The 9,875-nt window shown below is 42.1% G+C and overlaps 1 long non-coding RNA gene across 1 annotated transcript; it reads left to right on the top strand.

Annotated features, from left to right (window-relative positions):
• The first annotated feature begins 2,083 nt into the window (after positions 1-2,083).
• LOC111093013 lies at positions 2,084-7,044 on the top strand. Its single transcript, XR_005380612.1, has 5 exons — positions 2,084-4,178; positions 4,501-4,594; positions 4,711-4,799; positions 6,348-6,481; positions 6,908-7,044. It is a non-coding gene; the product is annotated as an uncharacterized LOC111093013 (long non-coding RNA).
• The last annotated feature ends 2,831 nt before the right edge of the window (positions 7,045-9,875 follow it).

Consider the following 9,875-nt stretch of genomic DNA (forward strand, 5'->3'; position numbering starts at 1 on the left):
GTACTCATTCTTCAAGATGCAACTCGAATGCAAATTTCATGGCAAATTCCTCTTTAATGTTCCCAGCCAGAAACAACTATTCTTTCTCTGGAACCTTGCACTCTTCTGGGATGTTTATGGGATTCTCCTGTAAACAGTGGAAACCCCCAAATGATTAGCTGTCCCCCAGCTCCCAGTTTGGTATGACCTCTGTGTGTCTATTCCTGTAAAAAGTTCTTATTATGGATCTTAAGTCAACTGCCAAACTGGGGCTTAATAAAGCATAAAATGTGCAAAACAGAAGATTTTAAGTGTCAAACACTGTAGCTCTGAACTTTGAGTCAGCTTATTGAAAATGTGGCCAGCTGAGTGAGAGTGTGACAGCATTGTCCCAGCTCTTCTGATCAGGGGTCTGGGAAGGGACCCATCCATCTTCAGTCCCCAGGCCCTCCGGGAAGGCATCAAGAACAGGATGTACTACCACCCAGGAAATGGGAAGTGAGAAGTCCTCAAGTCTCCTTATTAATGAACCAGAAGGCCCAGCATCTGTAGCCCCATCTGGGCTTTTCCAACTTGCTCAAAACCTAACTAATTATCTTCCCTCTCCCCAAACCTGGCTGCTTCTCTCCTCCACTATTTTAGCTGACACCAACACCATCCACACAATTGTGCAATTTGAAACTAGAAGACACCCTTGGCCCCTTCTCTCCCAAACTCTCCATTCCCAGTTGACTTTGTGATTTCATGTATATCATTCAAAGCCATCTCCTTCTTTCCACCTTTCTCTCCAGCCCCCTAACCAAACAGTTGTCACCCCTCCCTAGATCAGTGCAGTAGCTTCTAACTACCCTCATGCTGTCTGACCTCATTCATGTCCACACATCAGTTGGTTGGATGTCAAATCTATGACTTGTCCAGGGGCTCCCTGCGGCACTCAGTGGGGCTGATCATGGGGGCTGGTAGGTCATGGCAAGGAATTGGAAACCATTTACCTCTTCAGGCTCATCTTCCCCAACTCTCTTTGTCTCTTTGAGCTGCAAATGTCCTGGCCCCTCCTCCTGGGATCTGCAGACTGCATTTTCCTCTGCCTGGAATGTGCTCCTAGTTTACCTTTTAGCTTAGTCCTTGGTTTTCAGCTTGCCATTTCTTCTTGGAGGTCTTCCTTCATCCAATGAACGAGACCATGGCCTTGCCTTAAGGGCTCCAAAGTGCCCTGTGCTTCCTGCTCAGCACAGTCGTCATGGCTTATAATTATATGATAAGCAATGACAAAAATAAATCTTTTCAACTATGAAGTGATCTTTAAGGCCCTTCCCATCTGCGTCATGCTCTCATTCTAACCTCAGAGTGTGGCACTGAGAACTCTTTCTGGCTTCTTCCTACATCCCCAATCCAATTGCAGCCAACACACACCCACTGCTGGGGGTGGGGAGCTCTTCTCTTCTTTGGCCCTCCACCTTCCCATGTTCACCTATTCCATGCAGAACTTCCGAGGCATAATTAAAATTCCAACTTTTCTTTGGTATGTTCTCCTTTTAAAAGCTATCAGGCCTCTGCATTAGTTAGGATCAGCTAAGTTGTGCTGCAGTAACAAATTTACCTCAAATTGCAGTGGCTAACACATAATAGAGTGATTTCTCCTCCATAATACATATCAGTGCAGTTCAGCAGGAGGCTTTTCTCCTCAAAGGAACTCAGGATCATGGGCTGACAAAGGCTTCATAGCCTGGACTGTTTCCAGGAAAAAAAGAGCATGTAGAAAGTTCATGTGCTTTTCTTGGTTCATTCTAGAAGTGTTACATATCACCTCTGCTCACAATCTCTTGTCCAAAATGAATCTCATGGCTCTGCCTGAATGCAAAGGGGCAAAGAAGTGTGTGTAGCATCTAGGTTATTTCATGAGCAGTAGATACTTCGACCAAGGAAAGTAAAATATTAGTTCCTACTAAATTCTCAATAAAGGGCTGCTCATGGTAGATTGCAGTACTGATTGATTTTCTTTCTATTCTGAACACAAACAGTATTTCATGCCTGGAGATCTTATTAATTGATTAGAGGCCAGACTTTGGCCTTGCCTTGATATTAGCTCTGTATTATGTTTGTCTTGTTTCCCTTACCAGATGACAAATGCCTTTGAAGCAGCAGGGATAAAGGAAAGAGCTCTGGTATGAGTGGATGGAGCTGTACCTCTGGTCATTTGCATGATATTAGGCTAATTATTTAACCTCCAAATACAGAACAGCCTTGAATTTCAGAGCAAGGGTACAGGACTTCCGTTGCTTAAATACAACCTCCACTGCCAACCCTATGTGCAACTTTGGGAAACTTAACATAATATGTCAAAGCCTCAGTTTTCTCATCTGTGCAGTGGAGAAAATAAACTATCTACCTTGTAGAGTTATTGTAAAAATAATGTGTGCAGACGTCTTTGCCTGGTGCCTGGCACAGATTGAGCACCCAGTACATGTTAGCCTCTTAGTGGCTCTTCTCTGAACCCTGGTATCCTCAACTATAAAACAGGCATAATGAACTCTGCCATTCTTATTGCACGACATTGTTTGGGAGCCAAATCAAAATAAGTGGAAGTTAGCAGTACATTATAAATTGTGAAGTGTCACACACTATTAGGTATTCCTATTATTATTAGATAACTCAGGTAAAAGAAACAAATTTCTAATGCAGTCATGGACACAGAGTAGAAGACTAGCAGATATTTGTTGAAATAAATTAAATATAATCTTTAAGAACAGGAGGCTTTTATAATTGCTTGGCACCCAGATATTACCCCCCCACCTCCACCCCAGGTACATTTCTGTTTGCTTTATAAGTGGAAAGTGCTCAGCACACTTCTTGGCACATACAGCGATATCCCTCCTGGCAGTATGGGCATTCTCCAGATCTGGGAAAGCTGTGTAGCCCTCACCCTCTTGTCCCCCTGTCATCATGCTTCTTGTCTCACTGTCTCAGTGGTAGTTGAACCAGTGATCCTGCTGTTTTCTTGGTCATATCAGTATCACTGAAGAGAAACTACAGAGAGTGTCTTTGAAAGGGGAAGTGATCTGTTATGTCCCTGGCCCAACTCATTTTTCACTTAAAGGCAGGGCAGAGTGAATCATATTTTTCTCTGAAGTCTTTATTTTCCTGTCAATAAAAATCTTGTTAGCTGCCTGGCTAGGCAGGGTTTAACACTGGCATGCTTATCTGGTCGATCCTGTCTCTTTTCCTTATTAACCCTGGTTTGGTGTTGGACAGCTGACATGCAGGTACAGGTATAGTCAACAGTCCAGGGCCATTAATTTGGTTTAGAGTCTTGTCCTCTCATTTATTTGACATCTACCACTTATCCTACAAGGAACTGTGAGGAACATAGAAAAGCATTAGAGGTGGCTGGAGATATTCATAATGGGGAAGGATGAGGGTAAGAGTGTGTTCTTTGGAGTCAGATCAGTAAGAGGTGTGTCTCCATCAATTAGGACATTTCTGGTCCAGGTTTCCAGTTCTCCTTTTGTTAAAATAATGAATATAAAATATTTGGCACAGTTCCTGGAAATAAGTAGGCAGAAAATTCTAGCCTTGATAATAATTATTCAACTCACTGAGAATTAAAAAGCACCTGTTATGTGCAGGGAACTGTTTTGAATACTTGGAATGCATCAGAGAACAAAGCAAAAAACCCTGTCCTCGTGGAGCTTACACAGTAAGGATGAAGATGAAGATGATATTGAAGATGAAGATGAGGATGACTCCTACCCTCTGGGAGCTTAAAATCTGTTAGAGGAAATAAAATGACTTCCCATGACGCCACGGCCTTTCCCTGGAATCCTTGCAGCCCAATAAATTTCCCCTGTTGCACAGTGAGATCATCAAGAGTCCAAAGAAGTCTCTATTCATTTCTGGGCCTCTACTTTCTGGTTTTCTGAGTATATTAATGAGTTTCTTGTATGAACTTTTCAACTTCATGATAAGATGTGGCCTATCATGGGTGAGAAGGATGGCTCATGGAGGCTCCATTAAAATATGCTGGGCATTGTAGGACAGAGTTCATTTATTTATTCATCCATTTATTCAGAAATATTCCTTGAGCACCTGGGAGGTAGCAGGGACTGTGCCAAACATTGAAGAACACAGGGATGAATCAAGCATGGTGCCTGTTCACACTTCACCAGAGCCAGTGACACATGAATAACTATTTCCCTAAGGTCAGTGTGCAGCACCTGGGGCTCATTTCTAGCCTGCATCCCCTTCCTTTACAGTGGGGTCCTTTACAGGGGGTTGCTGCTCTTGATGGAAGGGTGTTGGTCAGAGAACAACCCACTGGAACACAGGCCAGGGAAAACTGTTCTGTTCTCTGCATCTGACAGCAACAGTTTTAGCAATGTCAGTCTCTCTAGAGAAGAAAATCAATTACCTGAATAACTGACCTATAATTCAATCAGAAAGACCCCACCCCTAAGTCAATACTATTTATAATCAATGCTTTGAGAGTTTGTTGTGAATGACAAGAGAATGTTGCTATTACAGCAATTCCGAGAGAACTCTTCAGTCTGAGATGGCATATCTGTATCACAACCAACTCCTGGTGTCATCTGGTCAAAGTCCTGATGTTAAAGACAAGGTGAGGTCTCTGGGATGGAGATGACCTCCTGAGTGATGAGCATGTGAGAAATGAGGAGGAGGAAGAGAAGAGGAAGTAGAGATGATGGAACTTTAATTATGCTGTTTATTCTGTAGCAACTCTGTGTGGTCCTCCAAACAACCCAGTAGAGTGGACAAGAAAGGGATGTATCTCTGAGTTTCAGTTTCCTCAATTGTAAAATGAGGTAAGACACATTCAAGGTCTCAAAACTGGCAAGTGTCAGAGAGATCTCCAGACCCCGAGCTTAGCGCTTTCTTACCAAACTAACCAGCTCATGCCTGTGACTTGGGTTTGAATAAGGAAACTTCTGGATGATTAGATGGTTTCTCTAGAACACTAGTTTCTCAAAAATATTAACCACACACACACACACACACACACACACACACACACACACACACACAGGCATTTCTGTCAAATATGTCAGAGAGCTACTAGAATGAGGAAAGTTAAATGAGTTTATTTATTGCAGAACTTCTTAGTGCCTTTATAGCCTCACATAGCAGATAACTTCCTGAGATGATTCAAGATGGGAAGAAAGGATATGGTGCCTTCCTCAATAATGGAATTCCTTTCTTCATGGATTACCTTTCTAAAGTTTTCTAAAAAATGTCTGCCAAAGCCCTGCTTCAATTTGCAATTTTCTTCTTAGTTTCCTCTTAAAACCTCAGAGAGGCACCTCTGTGAACCAAGGAATACTGGGGTGATGGTAGCCCAATGATTAGGGAATATTTGTGGCCTGGGCAACCATCACATCCAGCACTCTGTTTTTACACAGGTCTGTCAGAAGGCCTAATTTCCCCTTAGAGAAGGACTGACCTGAAGGCCAGGAGGCTCTGTACTACCCAGTGGTGTGACTTTAAGCAAGTCAAGTTCCCACTTTGGTCCTCAGATCCCTCCTCTGTAAAGGGTGTAAAAGACTCACCAGGACACTCTGTTAAGATGCAGAATCTGGAGGCCCATTTCAGCGATTGCAATTCAGTGGGTTTGGGCTGAGGCCTTGGAAACTGTATTTATAATTATTGTGCCTGATGATTTTGGTGTGAAAGCCTGTCTACACCTGGGCCCCAGGGGGATTTATTCAGACCAGTGAGGACCTCAGAGAAGCCTCTGAACATATGAGAGATGAGATGAGCCTTACATGTCAGGTGTACGCATCCATCCACTGCATAACTCACTGAGAAGATGGACATCTCCCAGGCCACATGTTCTTTACTGGGCTTTCTTCTTTTTTTATTCCCTCTAGTTGGTAATTATTCACTAATAGTCTTCTTAGGGGAGAGAGGAAGAATCCTTTTGTTTATCTAGAATTCACTACCTACTACAAGGCATTAAAAACAACCCATAAATTGTAACACACTTCCAAGTATACGTGCTGGAAATAACACCATGGTGGTAAAATCCATTTACAATCTACTTAAAAGCTGTTTTAAAATGATGGTTTCTAGAAGAGAAGTTGGCCCTTTTAGAAAGTTTTTCTACTAAACTGAGAGTTACGTAACTCCAAGCTCTGTTTGGAGGCAAACTGCCAAAAAGTTTTGGTTGCTGAAAGAACAATCATTTTCCAATTTCACTTCAAACCAGACATGGTTAAGGCACTTTAAAATTAGGGTGACTTTTGAGTGAACATAAATTACTTTAGTAATCAAACATAAGTTATTAAAAAAAAAAAAACTTCAGAGGAATGAAGTAAGGCTGGGAATATGAGACTATTGAAATCCTTTCCCCACAGGGCAAACTGGCAGAGGAAGTCTGCCGACGAAAAGTTCTTTTTGGAGGTTTCCACTGCTGAAAACAAGATGGTTCTCCTCCACCGTTTTCACAGCTGGCAAAGGGAGAGGCATAGACATAGCCAAAGGGATGCAGGTACACTTCACCATTTCTTGAGCTTATTTTCTAGATACTTGTGCTCCTAGTGTTCACAAGCTCTTTACCTTGCTTTTCCACATAAAATTGTAACACAAGTGCTTATTCACCTTACTACAAATCCTTGGAACAGAATACATAATGGCTGCAGTGTTTCCATGGCACAAATATGCTGTAACTCATTTAACCACTGCCCTCTTGTTGGATGTTTTGGTTGTTTTTCTCTCTCTCTCTCTCTTTCTTTTTTTTTTTTTCCCCGCTTGTAGGAAAAAATATTGTGATGAACTCCCTGTGCCTAGAGTCTTCCATACTTGGAATTACTCTCTTCAGAGAGATTCTAACATAGAGTCAGTTCTAGTACCACAGCACTGTGTTAGCCTCTATTTTTCTTTCTTTGTTTATTGTCTTTATTTCTCAAAATATTAGGAAGGGGTTTGAAGACAAGCTGGTCTGAATTCACAGCGTGGGAGAAGTCTAATTTCAAAATAAATATATATGTCAAGAAAAAAAATCTAAGCAAGCCTATATATAAAATCAGGATGCTACTGACAACTAATGGATAATATTCATGGTTTAATAAGAAAACTGTAAGTTGAGTTCTGTTTAGTTCTTTAAATGTCCTTCTGCATACAAAGCATTTTTTAGTCACTTTTTACAAGGTATCTGAGATAAGTCACCTGCATGTTTAGCCAGAAAGTCAATTTTAGGTAACATTGATATATTCATCATATTGAATTTATACATTACATACTGATGGACACTTAATTTCTCATGTTGCCATTACTACCCATTAGGAAAATTGCTTAGTTATTATTTGACCATTGTTCAGGCTGAAGAACCAAAACGGAGCCTGGAGGAGGGACTTGTCTCAGTTCACTAGGCTAAGTAGAGACAGCACCAGGGCCTGGGGCTGTGTTTCCTGATTCCCAGACCTGCAGTTAATGGGAACACTTTATCACACTAAAGTAAATCAGTCTTCATTCTTCCATTTATCTCCGCGTGCAATAAGTGGCACAGTGATTGTACCTAAGAGGGGGTCGATATCTAGATGCTGGAAATAAAGAGATGAAAAAAATGATTCTGTTCTCAAGAAGCTACCATTAATAACAGAAGAATCATAAATGCCAATGGATTACCAACAATTTGAATATGCCCAACTGTTACAGCAGTTAATGCTGATGGCACGCAGAAGGCATGTAACTAACATGCAAGAAAGTCAAGGAAAGCTTTCCCAGGGCAGGGACATCTGAGATCATCCTTAAAGGCAAAATATGTTTATAAGCCAAGGAGGAGGTGTGTGTGTTGGGCAAGGACACTCAAAGTGGAAGGCACAGGAAGGTCCTAAACAGAGGAGTGTTAAAGGGCATGGGCTTCTCTGGGAATGGTGATGTAAATTCAGTGACATTGTATCCTAAGACTTGGAACATGGATAAATGGGTGACAAGGCAGGGGGATCAGATGCTGGAGGACTTGTGGGTCATTCTGCAAAGCCTGGATTCAGAGCATGAGTCTCATGAAGAGACTCAAGAGTATCTTGCAAGTTATAAATTGTGTGTGCGTGTGTGCGTGAGAGAGAGAGACAGAGAGAGAGAGAGAGACGACGTTAACTGTGGATGAGAGTGGGTAATATACTGGAGAGGCTGATACTTGTAGCTGGTTAATCACTGACAAGTCCATTGAAAGGCAGCAGGTACAAGACCAAGATCTAGTCTAAGCCAGTGACAGCCAGCATGGTGAGAAGCAGCTAGAAGTAAGACACTGAACAGAGTATCTGTCAAATGCAGGCTATAAGAGAGAATTGGCAACCATGGATAATTTTAAGATGTTTATTTAGGGAAAGTGAGTGGAAAACTAGAGCTGGAGAATGCAAGAAAGAGAAGTAGTTTGAGGGACAGAAGGTAAGAGAGTGAGTGAGGTACCTTTGTGGTGTTGGAAGGGAAGCCAGGTGGAGGCACTGCAGCTGGAGATGTGAGCCAAGGAATGAGGGCAGGAGATGGATTTGGAAGATGGCTCAAATGCAGTTTGTGTGGTTGCAGACGTGGAGTGGAGGGAACATTCAGAGATGACAAGAGGAAGGAAAGAAGAAAAGAGAAAGAAGCACATCCGGGAAATGCTAACCTTAATTGAAAAGAATTCAGCAAAGGAGACCGGGAAGAGAAAAGAGGCAAGAAAAAGCAATTTGGCAACAAAGTGAGGCAGATTTGTTGTTTCTCTGCCTAAAAAAACTTTCTGCTATAAAGAGGGTGGCCGGATAAGTGTCACCTAGCTAGGCTTCTGTTGTCCAGCAAACACTCAACTGGACGTGACTGGAAACCGTGGCTGTAAGCCCGGCGAGCCTGGTGAAGCCAGAGTGTGTGCTGGTTCCAGCTTGACATCAAAGACCAAGGTAGATGATGTGGCCCTTGAGAAAGTGTCTTGGGAAGCTACTTTAGAACTTGCCTTTCTCACTTTCTAAAGCAGGCTGGGGGAGAGAGAAGAAAGAAGAATCACCAATGCTTGCTCATTGGCTCTCTGGTGCTCCATTTTCTTAATCCCATTTATTTCACCAATTCCACAAGGCAGATGAGGGAGAGAATGGTATCTGATTGAGGACCCTTTACTCTGTCCTCATGTTTCCAGGCTTTAATCACAAACCTTTCCAGCCTCTTTTACTCTCTTACCCCTGGAGAAAGCTGCTTCCTTCTTCTAGTTGGTGGGCTGCCAAGGGTCTGCACAGCCCCTGACCCACTGTTCTTTCCCAGGTGCCTTAAAATTATAGAGTCCCTGATCCTTTTCTTATTTTAGAGGTGACCTGGTCTTCTGTCTGATGCCCATTATCCTCTTCTTTGTTGCCAAGAGCAACCTTTGGGGAAGGTAAATGGTTATGACTGGCTGTTTTTCCCGAATTTGGTTCAGTATTTGGAAAGGGCAAAATATTAGAAATCATAGGAATTGCTGGCTGTGAATCCAGGCTGTGTTCCCAAATCCTGACATGCCAGTTATTAAATTGATGTTGACCCCTGAATTCAACTCACGTCTATTTTTATTTTATTCAGATTCTTATTTGGAGGAGAAGAAAGGCCTTATTTATTGACCTGTTCAAATCCCAACTTATTCCCATTTTATACATGAGGAAATTGAATTCATTTGGTTTGTAAATGACAGAGCAGGGATCAAACCAGAGTCCACACCTAGAGATTCAACCCAGGCTCCTTGTTGTATTTCTGTTTTCCACGTTGCTTCCTCAGGTTAATATTACATTGACAAAAAGAAAAAAAGTATGCTAGTCATATTACGTGATTCCAGTTATGATGAGTTATGAATTTACTTAAGCCAGTTTTGATGTCCTGCTTGCTCCCAGGCCATCAGTTCAGGAAACACTCTCTGGTGTATTCCCACGAGGTATATTCTAAGA

This window comes from Canis lupus, chromosome 28 (genome assembly GCF_011100685.1).
Source record: "Canis lupus familiaris isolate Mischka breed German Shepherd chromosome 28, alternate assembly UU_Cfam_GSD_1.0, whole genome shotgun sequence".
NCBI classification, from domain to species: Eukaryota; Metazoa; Chordata; class Mammalia; order Carnivora; family Canidae; genus Canis; species Canis lupus.